Raw genomic sequence first — 20,478 nt, 5'->3', positions numbered from 1 at the left:
CTTTTAATTCACATTCCTCCTGGCTTTCACCAGAAAATCCACAAAGTACATGTTAACATACACATCAAGTTTAAATGCCGGAACCTTTGCATAGACTTTCCCTTATAAACTGACATCCCAAAATGTTTGTTAAACACTAAAGGATTATTTCTATCCTAGCTGCACTTTTGTAGCACAGCATCCCACGGTACAAAGAAAACAGACTTTATCAAAGGGGGTCTGTTTTGACATTAAAAATTGTTATTAGGGCATTGACTTACGTAATATGAATTTTCTGATGTTTCCTAAGACCAGAAATAAACAGAAAGGCCTTCCCACATTCTTGACATATAGAAGATTTCACACCAGTGTGAACTGCCCTATGTACATTTAGGCCGGAGGCCTTATGGAAGGCCTTCCCTCATTCCTTACAAACAAAAGGTTTCTCTCCAGTGTGAATTCTCTCATGACCAGTAAGGGTTGAGGAAGAAACAAAGGCCTTCCCACACTCCGTACAAACATAAGGTCTCTCTCCAGTGTGCTTTTTCATATGCCGAGTAAGACTTGAGGATTCAACAAAGGCCTTCCCACATACCTTGCATCCATAAGCCTTCTCTCCAGTGTGAATTCTCATATGATGAGTAAGGCTTGTGGGATAAAGAAAGGCCTTCCCACATTCCTTACAAACATAAGGTCTCTCTCCAGTGTGAATTCTCATATGTCGGGTAAGTCTTGAGGATAGAACAAAGGCCTTCCCACACACCTTACAAACATAATGTCTCTCTCCGGTGTGACTTCTCATATGCCTATTAAGGCTTGTGGATGCAACAAAGGCCTTTCCACATATCTTACAGCCATAAGGCTTCTCTCCAGTGTGTTTTCTCATATGACAAGTAAGTTGTGAGGGATAACAAAAGGCTTTCCCACATACCTTATATCCATAAGGCTTCTTTCCTTTGTGAATTTTTATATGACGACTAAGGTTTGAGTAATAAATAAAGGCCTTCCCGCATTCCTTACATCCATAAGGCTTCTCTCCATTGTGAATTCTCATATGCCGAGTAAGGACTGAGGAATAACTAAAGGCCTTCCCCCATTCCTTACATATATAAGGCTTCTCTTCAGTATGAGTTTTCATAAGCCCAGTAAGGGTTGAGGATCGAGTGAAGGCCTTTGCACGTGCCTTATATTTATGAGGTTTCTCTCCAGTATGAATTTTCCTGTGTCTAGAAAAGTGTGAAGAGTAAGCAAAGACCTTCCCACATTGCTCACCCAAATATGCATTCTCTCCAGTATAAATTCTACAATGTTTTAAGAGGTCTGAGCGTCTACTGGAGGCCTTTGCCCAGTCCTTACATGTATGTGGTTTCCCTCCTGTGCGGATGTTCATGTCATCACAAAGAGGTGACGCTGGATTCAAACCATGCCCTTGCTGCCGACACTCCTGGGGATTCTCTCCACTTTGGGTTTCAAAGGGAACATCACGTTCCTGGGAACACGGGGAAGCTCCCCCACATTCCTTACTCTTGGACAGCATTAATCCATGGTGACTTTGCTTGTGGGCCTTTCGGTATGAAGGACTCACTATAAACAGTGCTCCTCTCCCACATTCTAGGGACTGCCCCAATGTTGGGGTTTGTGTCTGTGGACCAAGAACAACAGACTGTGTGAACCTTTTCCTAGGGGAGGGATTCTTCATAGTGAGGTTGCTCTCTCCATTCTGATCATCCTCAGAGGCTATCCTGCCTGTCTTGGCATCCCCGTGTGGCTGAGGGCACAAATGCACACTTGAGACTTTTTCATATTGTGAAGGATCAGAGACATTCCACTCGGGCTGGCTGCTTCCCTGTAGAACAGCAAAGGATTCCAATTATCGTTCTATGCCTTAAGATTCTCCATGTTAAATGAAATTGATACCTGCAGATTAGTTTCTAACATTTGCACCACACCAATGCAATTCCCGACAGGTGGATGGCATTAACATGGACTAACCTAATGTTTCTGTAAGACACACATGGAAAATTGATGAATGAGAGGCCATTAATTTGTTAAATATTTTTTTCAACTCAATGAACAGGCAGGAATAACTCCCTCCACAGAAAACTGATGCAACAGATTCAAAAGAAAAATAAAACACACTAAACTCTGGGTTCAGTTCTATCTCACTGTGGAGCAGAGCCCGGAAAGCATTTGTGAAGAAATGCTGCATCCCACACTGCTGAGTCTGACCACAGTAGCCATTGAAAACATCTCACCACAGGCAGATTCTTTTCAGGATCAATGACTTTTTCTGTTCTGTATTTTGCTTTCATTTGGGTGAGGGGGTACACCATGCAGTGTCACGGATTATTCCCGGTAGGTCTCTGTGAAACACATGGAGCAATGTGAATGGACCAGTTTAAAAGACCAGGTTCTTTCTCGATTACCATTTGTAGATACTTTCTATCAAATAAAAAAGCACGGCATTTAGATGAAACATATTACAATTTTCCTTCGGTTTTGAGCAGAGATGTCAGCACCCAGTGAAGATAAGGGTCCTCGATCTCAAGGATCATACTCTGAATTTCCTTCTGGCCATTCCCGGCACTGCACTTTAAAAATAACATGCTGGTCCACTGACATTTTCCATTCGTACTATAATATTGATTCCAAACTTGCAAATCTTACCGGCTCACTCATACTAGCTGACTGAGTTCCCAAATCCTGAAGCCGTGCTTTGAGTTCTGAAATGAAACACAATATACAATGTAAGAATTCTTGAAAGAAACATCCTTAACCAGGCAGTACAGTTGGTGGACAACTCTATTGTCCTCACAGTCCAAAGGATCCCACGGAAAAGGGAAGGTCCCTGAGGAGCATTGCTGCGAAAAGCTTGACAATTCTACAAGACATTTTTTTTCTTTTTTGTTTGTGGAACATACGCAGTGATGCTCAGGGAACTATATGGGATGCTGGTTATTGAACCAGGTGGACACTGTGCAGGACAAGGGCATTCCCTGCATTACTATCACTCAGAGCCAAAATAGCTTTATTATGGCCTCACTTATTAACTAAACAAAAGAGGCAAAAATTTTTTTGAAAGTACAGCAACAATATAGGCTCTACAAATAGGCTGGTAAGGAAAAGACAGAGGGACCAAGAAGTGAGAATTTCATAGAAATTCTGGAAGAAGAGGAAAAATAATGTCAAAGCCAAGAAATTAAAGCGCAAGATTATTCCATAACAGACAATCCGTGGGAGCGAAGAGCAGCGTGAATATAACACAGATGCCAAGATCCAAGAACCCAAGGATATCAGGGTCAGCAGCTCGTTTCACATGTGCTCAGGGCACCCACACACTGCCGAGGGCCTGAGCCACGGAGGGTTCTCAGACACTCACCTGTACGCATGAGTCTCCTCCCCGGCCTCAGGGTTCCTCCTTCCAGCCAGGAGATCACCGCAGGCTTCACCCCAGAATGCCTTGAACCTCTCAGAGATGGAGAATGGATTAGTGGCAAGGAAAACGTGACAAGTAAACCCCATGTCTCCCTACAAAAATGGAATCAATTATGGGAAAGGCATGAACAGAATCTGTACTTCTAAAATGCTCCCGATTTGGAGTTATCCAAGAGCTAAGATTCAGGTCTGAATTTAAGAGAATATGGGGCCCCAGAAAACATCACGAATAGTATAGCCCTGGCATTGCAAAGGGCCAACAGGTATTTCCCCCCAACGGGGGTTTGATCACAACACAGCACATAGTATTTTTTTCTCTAGTTTGGGATCTTCACCTGGGGATGCTCAAGGCTTCTCCCTGACTGTGTATTCAGAAATCACCTTTCGTGGTGCTTGAGTATCACATGGGATGGTAAGGATATAATGCATGTCCGGATCTTGCAAGACAAGCACCGTGTCCACTGTACTGTCACTCAAGGCTCGGCATCACATGCAATGTACTGAGCCTGCGTGAACTGATGCCTGGGTGCAGTAAACCCCAAAGCTTAACAAATCCAAAGATGGCCAAAGACGACCAAAGCCCCAAATTGGTTATAAAAATAAACATAAAAGTATGCAGACAGACAGCACTGAACGTCAGGCACTGGCCTTGCTCAAGGTCAATAAAAGTTTGATCCTGACTTTCAGAAGGGTCTCTCGAGTCATCTGCTTGATCCCTGACTGTATAGTTCAGAGGCAAACCCTTAGTTCTGATGAACAGAGAACAACTGGAAGTGACCACGAGCCCTGAAATAGAGCAGCATCTTATGGATTGAGGCCCTAAGAAATAAATGAACTGTGTTGGGTGCGATATGACAGCAGGCAGGACACAGACAATGCACACACGTACAGAATTGATCCCCAGCAGCACACACTGCCCCGGACCACAACCAGGATGAATAACTGAATACTCAGCCAGAAATAATCCCTAAGTGTTTGTAAGTATAACCCCAAACCAAAGCAAAACAAAAATAAAAGGGAATGCCCTGCCATAGAGGCAGGGTGGACTGGGGGGATGGGCGTGGAAGGGATACTGGGATTAGTGGTGGTGGAGAATGGGCACTGGTGGAGGGAAGTGTAATTGATCACTGTATTACTGAAACCCAAACACAAAAATTTGTAAGTATACAACAGTACCTCACTAATAAAAATGAAAAAAAAATAAAACTAAAATAAAATAAATAAAAATAAATTAACTGAAGTTGTGGGCCAGGTGCAATAGTACTAGGATTAAGACAGCAACCTTTTTGGCTGCCAAGCGTGTTCAATCCCCAGCACCCCATGGCCCCTGAGCACCCTCAGGAGTCATCCCTCAGCACAGAGATAAGAATATTCAAGTTGTGCCCCAAATAAAAGCAAAACCAAAATACATAGAAATTATGTGTAGTACAAGAAATAATCAGAGAACTCAGCATTGGCAGGAACCAGGAACATTTTAGAGAGACCTGAGCGACGGTACAACATGTGGGGAGCTTGCCATGCACGGGGCTAACCTGGGTCGATCCCCAACACTCTAGATTCATTAAAACCCACAAAGAGTGATTCCTATGGACAGAGCTTAGAGTAAGTCCCGAGCATCGCCAGGTGAGCACCAACAAAAAAAAAACAGGGAAGGAACTAGAGGAACAGCTACTGCATGGCTGTCCTCACCAGGACATTCACAGCTACTGTTGGACACACAGTCACGGCCCAGCACAGGGAGCCCACACTGGTCTGTCCAGACAAGGTCGGCCCTGCACTGCTCTCACCAATGGCTGACAGGTGCTCGTAGGTCTCCAGCATCATGTCCCTGTAGAGCTTTCTCTGAGAGGTATCCAGGCATGTCCACTCTTCTGGGGTGAATTTCACAGCCACGTCGGAGAAGGTCACCGTGTCCTGAGCCAACATACAAAGAGGGGCAGGAGTCAGGGTCTGTCCCCACTATGTTCCCTGGGCTGTGAAGCCAGGACCCCCAGGCCCTAGAGGGGCTTGGGGTCTGTTCCCTCGGGAAGATCCAGTCTCCACCTGAACTCCTGGCAGACGGGTCCCAACTTCTCTCTAAGACAGCTACGTCTGTAAAAATGTGAGAATGCTCTACTAGAAGGTTCCTGAAGGTGGCAGACTTGCACATGAACCCAGGAATTCAACCACTGCTCCTGTGAGCACTCCAGAGAGTACAAACTGAGCATGCAATCATTGTGACCCAAGTGAGTAACCCTGCTTTCAGCTCAAAACACAAAACATATGCCCCCTGCATCCCACAGCCCATGCTCTAGGGAGAAGGGGACACTCAATGTCCAGCCACCGACTGAAAGCTGTGCATGCACATATGTGCCTGTTGAACTCTGATCATGGTTCAGGGCCACCCCAAATGCCTCTCAAAGTGTCTTAAGCCTAAAAGCTCTGATGGCCCCAGAGATCCTTTGCTCTGTCTCCATGGGACCAGCACATGCCCAGAACCGCAAACCAAACAGCCAATGAATGCTGAACTGTGTGATAGACCAGGAGAAGCTCTCCAGAGAGAGAAGGACAAAATAGTGGAAACATGTATCCTGGGGCCCGAGTTCCTTTAGCTGCCAGGGCACAAACAGGGCCAGCACACCCGGGGACCCATGATGCACATCAGGTGGAAATCCGGAGCACAGAGCCAAGAGGAAGCCCTGAGCATCTCCCCCGTGGCACAAAAATAAATAAGAAAAGAAACAAAGCAGCATGACTGTGTAACAGGACAGTGGGATGGGGATAGTGGGTAGGGCTGGTGATCCCTGCCATCCCATAGGGTCCCCTAAGCAGTGCCAGGTACAATGCCAGAGTGCAGAGCCTAGAGTATAATCCCCAGAATCACTGTGTGTGGCTCCGAAAACAAAACAAAATACCCAGACACCAGCCTTTGATGCCCAGCACTCCATATGGTCCCTGAGAGATGTCAGGAGTCATCCGTGAGCACCAGTAATCTTTGAGATGCTGTGGTCCCAAAGCCAAATGCAACAAAAATGACACAAACGTGGTTTCATACTGCAGAGAGCCAAGTGCTCCGACAAGGTGGCAGGATCCTTCCTGAAGCAACTGAGACAGACAGCCCGGGAAGCCTGATGCTCCTGTCACTGCATCACCTCATTTTCTCACTCCTACCTGGCGTCGGTGTGTCCGATGACATCTCACCATCTTCTCCTGCCTCTGTTTTTCCTGAGGATCAGAGACCTGGAGGAAAAGTCTGAATTGTGAGAACTGGACAGGAGCAAAATCACCAAGTTCTGACCAATCACACCTCGGGCACTGGTTCAGAGACCTGCCTGTGGGACACTGCAAAATGCTTCTGTCTCCCCAGGAGAAGCAAAAGGGGTTGGCATCTGTGCTGCCTTTTGCAACACAAGTTCTGGGCTGGGCTACAAGGCCCAGCCTTGGTCTGGGGACTCCTCCCGGATCCCACAGAAGGTTCTCTCAGGCCCAGCCAGGAAGGACTCTGAGGCCAGGAAATCCCATGCATCAGCGCCCCCTTCTGGCCCCGTGAGAGAGCCACCATTTGGGCTATGATTGCATGGGGGAGCCCCTGTCTTCTTTAAAAAAAAAAAAAAAACAGGGGCTGGAGTGGTCAAACAGTGGGTAGGGCGGTTTGCTTTGCAAGTAGTCGACCTGGGATCAATTCTCAGCATCCCATATGGTACCCTGAGCACCACCGGAGTACTTCTTGAGAGCAGAACCAGGAGGAACCCCTTGCATCACCGGGTGTGAACCAAAAAGCAAATAAATGAAATTTTTTTAAAACTTTCTACAGGGGCTGGAGCAATTGCACAGTGGGTAGTGTGTTTGCCTTGCACACTGGCCAACCCGGATTCAATTCCCAGCATCCCACATGGTCCCCCAAGCACCGCCAGGAGTGCTTCCTGAGTACAGAGCCAGTAGTAACCCCTGAGAATCGGCTGGGTGAGACCCAAAAAGAAAAAATGAATAAATAAATAAAAAACTTTCTACATACATACACTTTTACCAGCAGTACATGAAAACACACAAGCGCACGCGCACACACACCCTTTACCCCCGTACTCACCTGGATAGCCAGCGGTCTGGGTAGGACTTTGCAACTTGATGTGAGGAGGCAGATAATCCTATTCCAACATACAGAAAACCTGTTAGGATGCTTGCGTTGCTGACACTAATCAATCCTCTGCATCCCCATGGCCCCCAGAGCACTGCCAGGAATAACATCTGAGGCCAGAGCCAGAGCACGCCCTCAGGGTATCTCCAGGAAAGCAGAGCCCCCCATTCCCCATGCCAAAAATAGCCCCAAAAGGAAATTCTCATTGGCAAACCCAGACACCTGCAGATCCACCATCCCAGCCTGACCCACGAGGGCAGCCAGTGAAAAAGCTGGACGGCAAAAGGGTCTCAAGCCTTTGGCGGGGGGGGGGGGGGAGTGGCTCTGCCCCTCAAAGTGAATCTGGAGATTCTACAGCAACAAACTGGGACAAGGTCCCAACATGGGTCAGCTGGAAGGTTCGGGAAGGCTAAGGCCCCGCCCTCGGCAGCTCCTGCACCCCAAGGCCCGCAGCCCCCGCGCTCAGCCCCGCACCCACCCGCGGCTGCCCCAAACGCGGAGCTGAATGCGACCATGGCAACAGCATCCCCCCAGGATCATGCACTCACACCCGCAACCCCTGCATCCCACTATAGCTTCCTACGAACCTCCCAAAGCTCCACGCTCCCCCAAAGACCCCATCATACTTCAGCAACGGCCTGGATATCGGGGAACACAAGAAAAACAAGCGCGAGAGGCTGGCGTGGTCCCGCGGCTCACAGGGCAAAGATGGGGAGGCTCGGAGCGTTCACGGGAGGCCACCCCAGACCTGCAGAAAGAGAAAATCGGCCTTCAGAGTCCCGCTGCCTTACTGGGGCCCTACTTGTTCCTTCACCCACGTGACCAGGAAGACCCGTTTCCAGGAAGAGAAGCACCAGGAAGGCCCCGCTGTGATGTCACTTCAGGTCCTGCAAGCAGCCTTAAAGGGCCAGGCACCAGATGTGTAGAGAACCATTATCTCCACCCAGGTGAATCAGTGGTGGGAGGGGGGTGGATTTGAATAAGGGAGTGGAGAGGCAGCTGCTGGAGTAGCTGGTCGGCGTGGGAGCTCGGATAAGAAGTCCCCCCTGATGCTTTACTGGCCAGTCAAATGTGGAGTCAATGCTCTCACACACAAGGCCATCAGGAAAACTGCAACAGGGTTGATCTGGGTAAAACAAGCAGTTAGGGAGTGAGTGGGGCAAAGGACAGGCATTTGCCTTGCACGCGGTTGACCCTGGTTCAATTCCCAGCATCCCATATAGTCCCCTAAGCACAGCCAGGAGTAATTCCTGAGTGCAGAGCCAGGAGTAACATCTGTGCATTGACAATGTGACCCAAAAAAGCAAAATCATATCAAAAATATTTTTCTACCATTTTAAATGTTATGACCAAGAATTTTTTGAACCAATTAGAATTATTTTATATGAGTAAGATTGCTGAAAATTCTTTAACTTTGCAACTCTTTTATGACTTGTGTTATCAGAATGATAGTTTTCTTTGGAGATTTCAATTATTAACCAATGTAGATCCTTCATTAACAGTGAATCAAGACATCTAATTATTTATATTTTTCAACGTTTAACTTCTTTCTTGGTTTATCATACTATTGAAGATACAATGAAATAAAGTGATCTTTAGTGTATTTTTAGTATAGATCATATGTTCATACTTATGTCCATACTCAGGGATCACTCCTGCTGGGGCTCTGGGAATATGTGGTAGCAGGGATCAAACCCAGGACAGCTGTGCACAAGGCAAATATCCTCCCCGCTGTGCAATTGCTCTAGGCCTTTTCCTATGCTATTTTGAAAACATTGTATATTACTTACATGCATATTTTGTACTTCATTTAATAATTGACTGAAACAGATTCTTCTTTAAATAATCCTGTGCTCCTTTCACTCATGACTGTGCCTACATTGGACATGTTGTGCAACATTTGCTTCTATCTAGCTGAAAAATAACATCAACCCAAATGGAAAAAAAAATGAGTTTAATTACTATTCCTAATGACAATATTTTTTTCTTTCTTTGCCACACCTGGTGATGGTCAAAGTTTCTCCTGGCCCTGCACTCAGGAATTACTCCATCCAGTGCCCAGGGAACCATCTGGGATGCCAGAGATTGTACCCGAGCTGGCTTCAAGCAAAGCAAATGTCTAGTGCTGCACTATGGCTTCAATCTGGATGGCAACTTTCTATATTGTGAGCAGAGTCAGAATGTGTGAGGAAGGCCACAACCAGAGTGAGATGTGAGGATAAACGAATGTCAGAGGGTGAGGGGGATGGGTACTGAAAATAGCTTTCCTCCAATTCCACCAAAATGAAGCGGGGGTTGGGATAGGCAGTGCCACAGAGATCAGAATCTATGAATCTGTGGAGGGAAGACAGTGATTTGGGCTCAAATAACTTTTCAGCCACAGAGGTTGTAGGTGGATGAATAATGTTTCAAAATGAGTTACTGAGAATCAACTGGAAATAGGCTTGTGACCAAAGGGAACATTCCAGTCCTCGGGGGTATATTTAAGGGGCAGAAAGGAGAGAGACTCACACATTCAACAAGGTTTTCTGTGTGTGTGTCTGTGTGTGTTTAATTGAATCACTGTGAGATAAAGATACAAGCACCTTTGCACTACATCAAGGCCATTCCTGGCAGTGCTTGGGGGACCCTGCACGATGGTGGGGATCGTGCTATCACACTGGCCCCGGTCTCCTGAGACAAGCACTTCTACCTGAATAGCTGCATTTGGGTCCCGGGCCTGCTCTACAAACATTGTTAGGGCACAATTTGGGATCTCCGACGCAGACTAGGACCATGCAGGAATGCAATCAGCAAGCAGGCAGTTTATTGAGCTGGCTAGCCAGGGTCAAGCCGTCCCACCGACACGCAGGTCCAGTAGGTTAGGCAAGACCCCGAGCTTCTTCAGAAGGGATCACTTATAGGCCTATACTGGCCGTTACAGCGGATTTGAAGGTCTCAATTTATGTAAGTGCCTGCTCCGGGCTTCACGTGATATCCGGGTCCGAGGGACAAGCCCGGACCTGTGGCAACTGTTTCATTAGTCAACCACAAGGTCTTTTATGAAATTAGATTATACCTTTATATGGTCATAGGTCAGGGCCCCTTACATTCCTCCTGGAACAAGCAGAAAATAGAGGTCTGAGTGGAAACTATACTATCTTCATTGTCCTTGGTCCAGTCCGAGGCTGTCCTGTCCTAACAAGATATGTGAGGCCAGAGAGATAATCCAGTGGGGAGGTGCTTGCCTTGCTATTATGGCTCCATTCAATGAGGGAAGGTCAGTCATGTTGTTAAGCCGCAGGTGGGCTGAGAGGAGAGAGGCTGGCTCGCAAGAGAGGGCAGGGGACCCACAGACATGGTGGTGGCTTGGGGGCCATGTGTTCTGGAAGGACCCACTGGCCTTCCGGGTACAAGTTTCAGCCTCATTGGGGCCTGAGCAATGATTGGGGTCAGTGACTGGGAGAACAGGGACAAGCGTGCCAGCCACAGGAACAGACTCTCCTGAAGCTCGGAGTCAGAAGCTCTGCTAGATTTTTAAATTTTCTGTGTGGGGGGTGTGTGGGGTGTGTGTGTGTGTATGTGTGAAGCAAGATAGTTTTCTTTTTTCTTTTCCTTTTTGGGTTACACCAAATGATACTCAGGGATGACTGCTGGTTCTGCGTCCTGGAATTACTCTTGGATGTGTTCAGGGGAACACTATGGGATGCCAGGAATCAAACCCGGGCCTGCTGTGTGCAAGTCTGTGTGTCCTACACACTATATCATCACTCGGGCCCCAACAAGATAGTTTTATAGAAACTAACATAGAAAGGTTTAGAGAGAAGCACACGCTGGGGAGAGAGCACAGGCGTCTCCAGCGGGAAAGAGGCTCAGTCGGGCAGCAGCGATGTCCAGCGAGGACACACTGGGCTTGCACACAACGACTGGGGTTTGACCGCGGGCACCCCATAGTACCCCCTGTGACCCGCCTGGAGTGATCCCTGAGCACCGCTGGGTGTGCAAAAGCAAAACTAAAACCAAGTGCAACCAGGAGGAAGAGCTGGGGCTGGCCAGCTTGTTCCTGGCGGCCCTCTGGCTCCCGACTCCTGCCCGGGCACCCGCAGTTCTCCTACGCGGATGCTGACGGCGCCCGGGTAAGCGGCGAGCAGCTGACCTTCCTGTGCCTGCTGAGCACCAGAATCTGGCAGTCCTTCACAGGCCTGTGCCAGAACAATGCCGCCAGGCTGGACTTGGCGGCAGGGAGCCAGGGCCTCGCGCTGCACTCCCGGGAGGCCACGGGCCAGAAGCTGGCCCTCAACCAGATAGCTATTTGGCGTTGGCCATGCTCCGGCCACCCTAGGACAGCTGCTGGGTCAGCGGAATGGGCAGTGGGAATGCACAGGGGGGTCCCTGCGCCCGGGGAGGGGCCAGGCCAAGACCCTGCTGGAATGCAGCGCCCCCAGGGAAGGGTTCTCCCACTGCTGGATGTGGTGGCTGCCGGTTTTGGACAGCCTGAACAGAAGTTCGGCTTCCAGCAAGGGCCCGTTTGCTTCAGTAGCTGAGAGTCTGGGGGTGGCAGAGGAGAGGGAGGGACAGATGGGACGCCCCTACGGGGGCACTAATGGTGATGAGGCCTCCAGAAGCCCTATTTATCTTCTCTGGCAACTGCCTCACGGTCAGACAAGAGGAATCTCCTTCCTTCTTCAGCCCGTAGGGGGAACTCTTAGCCTCCCCACTCCTCTCTTGGGGGAGCAGCTGAAGTTTAGCTGGAAGTTTAACACCCCTACACTGCATACAAAGAACTTTCAGCTCGGAGCTGATACAGCCCTCCTAAACCTGCTTCTAAACCTGCCTCCCGTTCTGTTCCCCAAAATATCTGGTGCTTCCAGACCTCCTTGTTGACCATCGGATTCCCTACTGTTCGAGGTAGACTGCTGTTTGGATTCTTCAGAAATTGCTGGGAGCAGGGCAGGTGGGGGTCCCCGAGTGTGGGAACCAAAGTCAGACTCCAGAAGGATGTGGGTCCCCTGGCGGAGTTGTGTGCCCCCCACCTCAGCCCAACTCCAGACGCTGCCCCACCCCTGCGTCCGAATCCCTTCCCCTGAATGATATAGCCAGATCAGGTGTGGACCATGTGGGGTGGAGTGGGGGTTGGGGGATGACCCTGACCCCAATGGTGCTGCCTTCATTCTCAAGGAATCCATGTGCCAAGAGGAGACCCTTCATTGTTACTGGTATTTGGCATATTGGGTACGCCACGGAAAGTTTGCCAGACTCTGCCGCGTGGGCAGGTCACATTCAGTAGCCTGCCAGTTTGTCCAAAGTAGGAATGAGATGATAAGATGTCGCAAATGTGGCCGCGTGCCTCCGGGGGCTGTTTTTTATAGTCTCTGAGTCTTGGCTGTTGATGGGATTACATGGCGCCAGGGGGCCAGTGTGACCCCCGCTTACTGGAATTTGGAGGATCTGGGTGGAGGATGCTCGGCCCCAATCCGAGTAGGCTTGGAGATCTCGGCCCCGGAACCCGCGTGGCTTTGTCCCTCTGCCAGTACCTTCATGTGTGCAGAGAGTGGTCTCAGCATGGTGGTGGCTGGTCCTGCAGGTCTTCGGCTGCCGGAGCGCTGGTCGGGGCGGGGAGGAAAGCTCAACCCGCTCCCCTCCAAGGGGCCCCGGCAAGAAAGCCAGGCATGGGGGCAGGAGACTGGCGCCGTGTAATCCCATCAATGGCCAAGACTCAGAAACTATAAAAACTAGCTCCTGGAGATCTTATTATGACATCTGATTATCTCATTTCTATTTTGGACAAACTGGCAGGCTACCGAATGTAACTGAATGTAAACTCCCCGTGGCATACCCAATGTGCCAAATACCAGTGACAATAATGGGTCTCATTCTCCTAAAGAGCCTTGAATATAATCTCAGGGCTAGGATGAAGGAGACGTTACTGGGGCCTGCTCGAGGCAATCGATGAATAACAGGATGGTCGTGATATCTATCAGAGAAGCAAAGAAATGGGCTGGAAAACTTAAGCATGGAAAAAGTCAGGCAGTGGTAGTTCCGCCGAAACACCACGAGATGGCACTGTGGACGTTGTTGTCCCTCTTAAGGCTCAATTCTCTAAGAATTTTCCATCCTTGGGTTTGCTTCAGTGTTCAGTATGGGGTAATTAAGGATTAAGCAAGCCGCTTCCACAGGTGCAGTGGTAGGAGAGCCTGTGGTTGCTTGTCTTTCACTTGAGTAATTTGGGTTCGATTCCAGCCTTCAGATCTTTGTGGGGTGGATACCTGAATCGCCTCGGGGGACGAGTGGGTTGCCCTCGCTTTGTCACTGAACCTCGAGGGGTGCAGAAGATTGAACTGAGCCTTTAATGAGCAAGGCAAGGTTACTTTCTCACATTTATTGTTCTCTCTGTACAAGAAAAATGTACATAGAATGCACATTTTGATGCCTGTGACTGAGCCCTATGAATGTTTCCTATTATGGGTAACCCAAACCCCATCACTCCACATTATGAGGGTTCTCGAACCGTCTTCTACACAGACGCGGGGAATGGAAGAATATACAATTCTGACACCCTCAAGTCAGGGTGAGAGAATTCGCCATCAAGGAACTAAAGCTCTGTGTTTTACTTTTCTTTCTTGTTTGTTCCTTTATGGTTGTGGCCACACCCGGGTATGCTCACGACCTTCTCCTGGCTCTGTACTCAGTAATCACAATGGACTTGACTGAAGAACCGTAGGGGAAGCCTATGAAAATACCCGGGTCCCACGGATGCAAGGCAAAAGCCGTATCCGCTCTGCTCCCGTTGCAGCAGCCCAAACTCGTGCTGGTTCCTTAATGACCTCATACTTAACATTTCAGCAAAGAAAAGGGCTGAAAATCTTAATCATGGGAAAATTTGGACCCAAGAATTTACGTTGAAACGCCACAAGATGGAGTTGTGGTCATTTCTGTCCCTCTCAAGGCTCGTTTCTTTAAGAATTTTCCATCCTTACTTAGGTTTGCTTCTGTGTCAAGTATTGGATAATTAAAGATCAAGCAAGGAGCTTCAAAGGGGCAGTGGTAGGAGAGTCTTGAGGGTGCGAGTCTTTCACATGGGTGACCAGCATTGGATTCTCACCTTCAGATCTTGTGGGGTACATAGCTGAATCACCTCGGGGGTCGTGTGGGCTGCTCCATCTTTGCCTCTGGACCACGATGGATGCAGAGGATTGAACCTGATGTGGACAGAGCAAGGCAAAGCTGCAAGGTTGGGGCCATAGCACAGGGGGTATGGTGTTTGCCTTGCATGTGGCCGACATGGACGACCCGAGTTGGATTCCACAACCCCTCTCGGCAAGCTACCAAGAGTATCTTGCCCGCACACCAAAGCCTGAGAAGCTACCTGTGTCATATTTGATATGTCAAAAACAGTAACAAGTATCACAGGGTTACTGGGCGCTCTCCAACAAATCCATGAGCAATGGGAGGACAGTGACACTCTGAGCTAAAATACATCTGAAGCCACTTTGTTATGTCTGTGACCAAACCATTTAGAAATATTTCCTGCTATGGGCAACCCACACCACATCACCCCACATTCTGAGGATACCCAACCCTCTACTATAAGAAAGACGCAGCATGGATACAGCAAGATTCAGTTCAGAAATGCCCACGTTGGGATGAGGGAATTCTCCAATAAGGGACTGAGGCTGTTTTGTTTGTATTTGGTTTGTTCATGGTTTGGGGGTCACAAATCCAGGAACCCGCAGAGATTGTCCTGGCTCTGCACTCAGGAAGCACTCCGGCATGATGGTGGGGCTGTATGGAGAGCCAAAGAGTGTGAGAGCTTTCTTTCACTTGGGTAACCTGGGTTCCATTCCAGCCTTCAGATCTTGTGGGGTACATAACTGGACTCACTATAAACAATGCTCCTCTCCCACAGTCCAGGGGCTTCTCCAATGGGGACGGCTTGTGTCCATGGACTGAGCAGAACAGTCTCCCAGTAGCTTTTCCAAGGGGAGCGCTTCTTCGCAGTGTGGGCGCTCACTTCCTTCTGGTCACCCACAGAAGACATCCCACATGTCTTGGCATCCTCATGGGGCTGAGGGCGTAATTGCTCACTCGAGATTTTGTCACAGTGTGCATGACCAGAAGAATCCCACCTGGGCTGGTTGCTATCTGAAGAACAGCAGAGAAGGATTCCAATTACTGTGCTGTGCCTGAGAGTCTCCTAATCCAGAAAATTCTAGATCTGCTGGTTGATTTCTAATATTTACCCAACTTGATTGCAATTCTGACACGTGGATGGATTTTCCATGCAAAGACCTAACGTTTCAGCAAGATAGACAAGCAAAACAAACCGACGGCAGGTCACATAGCTGTGTAATTTTTTTTTTTAACCCAAAGAACTGACATACAAACAAAACAAACACAAACACTGTCCTCCCGTTGCTCATCTATTTACTCGGGCGGGACCAGTAACGTCTCCATTTTGAGACTTGCTGTAACTGTGTTTGGAATATTGAATACGTCACGGGTAGCTTGCCAGGCTTCGCCACGTGGGCGAGATACTCTCGGTAGCTTGCCAGCCTGTCCGAGAGGGATGGAGGAATCGAACCCGCTCGGCCGGGCTTGCTGTGTGCAAGGCAAACAGAAAGTGAAAATAACTACCTCTGCAGAAAATTGAAGCACAGGTTTAGAGTGAAAACAAAAGGGGCCCGAGACTGGGTTTGGTACTAGCTTAGTGCGGAGCTTAGTGGGATAGCTGAGTGGGAAACACGTGTGAAGGCAATGATGCACCCCGACACAGCCAAGGGGGAGCAGTGGAGGGACAGCACCAATTCCCTCTGGGGTGGCCCGGGGATAGTAACCTACTCCTGGATCCAGACTCATTTCTGCCAAGAGCCGCTGGGTTTCAAGATTTGTCTCTGAATCTTTGGGATCATAGCCATTAAGCAGCAGTGAGAGCAGAGCGGGTAGGACATTTGCCTTGCAGGCGAAAAACCCGGGTTTGAATCCCGGCAACAGTACGGTCCTCTGAGCACTGCCAGGAGTAATTCCTGAGTGCATAAGCCAGGAGTAACCCCATGCACATCGCTGGTTGTGACTCAAAAAAAAAATAATCCAAAGAGTAAATTTTCAGAGACAAAAACTTCTAATTTGTGCACACACGCGCCAAAGTCCCAACCCCAGGACGGGAGCCAATGAAAATGACGGATCACAAAAGTGTCCCTTTCCTTTAGGGGCTGCCCGTGAACATATCTGGAGGTTCAATAAGTGTTATGTCCGGGCCAAAGGCTCTAAACAGGGCCCCGCGCAGACCTGAGTAGGGAGGTCTGAGATGGCCAAGACCACCACTATCTGCAGGTCCCTCACACCAAGGCCCAAAGTTCATGTGCCCACCCTCCAGTGTCATCTTGGACCTGGATGCGATCTTGGCTGCAGGGACCCTCAGGATAACGCACCCTCACCCATGATACCTGCGCCACAGAACGGCCCCCAATGCATCCCTCAAAAGCTGCACATTCCCAAATGCCTGGATATACAGAACAAGTTATAAAATAACAAGCTGGAAAACGCCCCGTAAGCTGGCGTGTCCTGCCGCTCAAGTTCCCAAACTAGGAGCTGCAGGGTGCTCAAGCAGGGTGCTCAAGCCAGCGGTGATCCCTGAGTGCAGAGACCAGGAGCAAGCCCTAAGTCCTCCTGAAGTCTCACAAGAATCATTAGAAGTAAATCCAAGCACTGAAATACGACAGCGTCTAATGAGTTGAGAGACGAGATATCAAATCCCCTGTGGTGGGAGAGAGATAGTACAGCACATAGGACAGAAGCGCTGCACACACATATCGGTTTTACCCCAGGCAGCCCATATGGTCTTGGAGCAAGGCCAGGTGTGGATCCTGAATACACAGGAAGGAATAATCCCTAATCCCTAATGCCTAAGGAAAAAAGAAAAAGCAGAAACCATATGATTTGAGTGCCTGGTGCAAAAGTACTGGGGTTCAGGCACCAACACTTTAAATTGCCAAGACGTTTCAGTACATGGTGTCCCGGTTTCTGAGCACTCTTAGGAGTCATCGTTTAGGACAAAGCCAGGAGAAATGTGGACTGTGCTCCCTAAACAAAGGCAACAGCAAAGCCAATTAAACACACAGAAGTTCGTGTAGATGGGAGCCTTGTGGAGAGCAGGTATGAGCCGGGGGTGGGGGCACGACTGAAACCTCATGGGACGGGGGGCGTTCCGGCTCGTCCTTCACACTGTACCGAGGTCACCAGTTGCCCCGCACGAGTGGCTCTCTGGCACGGCCACGGCCCCAGAAGCACAAGGACTTAATGCAGAAACCAGCATCTTGGAGCAGAAAAGTGAAAGGACTATGCGTTAATCCAGGCCATCATGTCTGCCCGGAGGAGAAAGGATGTTGCTCCCTTCCGCCCTCTCCTCTCTGGAAAGAAAGATTGCGGCCGCATAGGAGCCCTGTGGACAGCAGGTATGAGCCGAGGGTGAGGGAGCAAGTAAAACCTCATGGGAAGGGGGGGCGTACCGGCCCGTCCTTCACGCCCTACCGAGGTCACCAGTTGCCCCCCACAAGTGGCTCTCCGACACGGCAATGACTCCAGAGCACAGAAACCAATCTCTTAATTATCTGACTCTCAGTAGAATTACTTTCAGAGTTAAGAAGTAAAATAGCAGAAATCCAAAACATCATTTAACTCTTGAACCCAGCTGTAGAAAGCAAATCTTTTCACAATGCTTTATCAGCTGGCTCATTTGGGGGTGGGGGTAAACTCTAAATAATAATGGTGCAACATTTATTGAAACAATGAAGCTAGTCAAAGTAGATAGAGTGTTAAGTAGAATTCATCTGTCTCACAGGCATTGGGTGGGTGAGGGTTTATTGGGGTTCTTCGTGGTGAAAAATAAGTATTGGTAAAGGGAAATGTGATTGATATTTGCATGACCGAGACCTAAACCTGAAAGCTTTGTAACTTTTCCCACAGCAATTCAATAAATAAATAAATTTAAAAATTAAAAAAAGAAGTTCGTGTAGTACAGAAAGTAAATTAATTTACCAAAGGATGGAACTATTTAAAGGGAGCTGAGCGATAACTGGGCAGATAGCGATCTTCCCATGGACACAGTCAAAACGGGTTGATCTGAATCACCCCACAGGGTCCTGCTACTCCACACGAGTTATTCCTAAGGACAGAGCTGAGAGTAAGCCCTGAGTATCCACAGGTCAACCCTATAAAAAAACCTGGGAGGGAACAATTACCTCATGGCTTTCCAACATCCCAGCCCGTCACAGTCACAGCTACTGTTGGACACACAGCTCCGGCCTAATCCCAGGGAGCCCAAGCGGGTCTGTCCAGAAACGTTTGGCTCCACACTGCTCTCACCGACAGCCTGCAGATGCTGGTACGTCTGCAGCATCACGTCCCTGTAGAGCTTCTTCTGAGAGGCCGCCAGGCATGACCATTCCTCTGGGGTGAAGTTCACAGCCACGTCATGGAAGGTCATTGCATCCTGAGTCAGCACACAGGGACGGTGGCAGTTAGAGTCTATCTTAGTCTCATTCCCACTGCTGTGAGGTCAGGATCCAGGTTCTTATAATGTCGCTAGGCCTCTGCCCTTCGAATGAACCAGCCTCCATGCACACGCATGGCTGACAGGTCCCAGAAATCACATAAGGCAGCTGGATCTGCTAAAGTGGGAGGATGTTATACAGAAGGTTCTTGGATGTATCTGCCTTTCCTGGTAACCCCAGGTCCAATTAGAGCACCACTGGTCCAGTGAGCACTGTAGAGAGGATCACCTGAACGCAGACTTGTACGATCCAAAAGACCATCCCTGGGTGCAGCAAAAACCACTGCAGGCTCACTGCTGCACCCCACAGCTCATGACCACTAAGACTGAGAACTCGACAGTCCATATAGACAACTACTCAGAGCAGTGCTTGGCATGTGTGCCTGTAGGAACTCACTGCTCAGGACCGCCCCAAATCCCTCTCAAAGAAGGTAGAAGTTTCTTGACCCCAACATCTCTACTGGTCTCAGAGATCTTTGGCTCTTTCTCCTTGGGATCGGTGCATGCCCAGAAATCCACACGTAAGATTATGTGAACATAAGACTGTATCACTGAGAAGGAGAGGCTCTCCAGAGCAGGAAGGACAAAACAGGGGAATAGCAAGTCCTGGGGCCCAAGTCACTGTAGTTGCCAGTGTACAAACGGGGCCAGCACACCCCAGGGTGTTCTGATGCCCATCAGTTGTGAATCCAGAGCACAGAGTCAAGAGGATGGCTGAGTACAAAAACAATGCAAAAGAAAATGAAGCAGCAATTTGGCGTAACAGGACAGCTGTTCGGGGACAGCGTCTAGGACTGGTGATCCCCGCCAACCCATATGATCCAACAATCACTGCCAGGGCCAATGCCAGAGTGCAGCACAAGGAATGATTGCGAGAATCCTTTACTCTGCCACCCCAAATAAAACAGAAAACCCAAGACAAGATCTTTGGACCTCCAGCATCCCATTGGTCGCCTAGACCTCTCAGGAATAATCATTGAGCACTGAGCTTTGAGTACTCCTCACACCGCTGGTTCAGTCCCAAAGCCAAATATGGGGCAGTCCGGTCGAAAGTCTCTTCTTGGAATCCGTCCAAAAGAAACTCAAAACAGATGGCCAAGGAAGCCCGGGCTCTCCTGCACTACCTCATGCCATTCTGTCCCTCTACTCCTACCTTTGGACGGTTTATCAGAAGCCACGTCACCATCTTCTCCCACCACTGCTGTTCTGAGGATCAGCAGGAGGCTCCTTGCAAAGACCTGTAGAAGTCAGAACAGTGAGCACTAGACAGCAGAACCTCCTCCCACCCCTGAGCTCAGACCAGACACACACTCACAATCCCACTTCAGGGAGACAATGGCAGAAGCTCCTGTCTCTGCTGGGGATGCAAATTTTGTTGGCATCATTTCTGCACTTCAGGATAGGAGCTCAGGCCCAGGCTATA

Source organism: Sorex fumeus, unplaced genomic scaffold (assembly GCF_029834395.1).
Source record: "Sorex fumeus unplaced genomic scaffold, SorFum_2.1 ptg000019l, whole genome shotgun sequence".
Taxonomy (NCBI): domain Eukaryota; kingdom Metazoa; phylum Chordata; class Mammalia; order Eulipotyphla; family Soricidae; genus Sorex; species Sorex fumeus.
The sequence above is the reverse complement of the archived record's forward strand: the minus strand, read 5'-3'. Positions refer to the sequence as shown.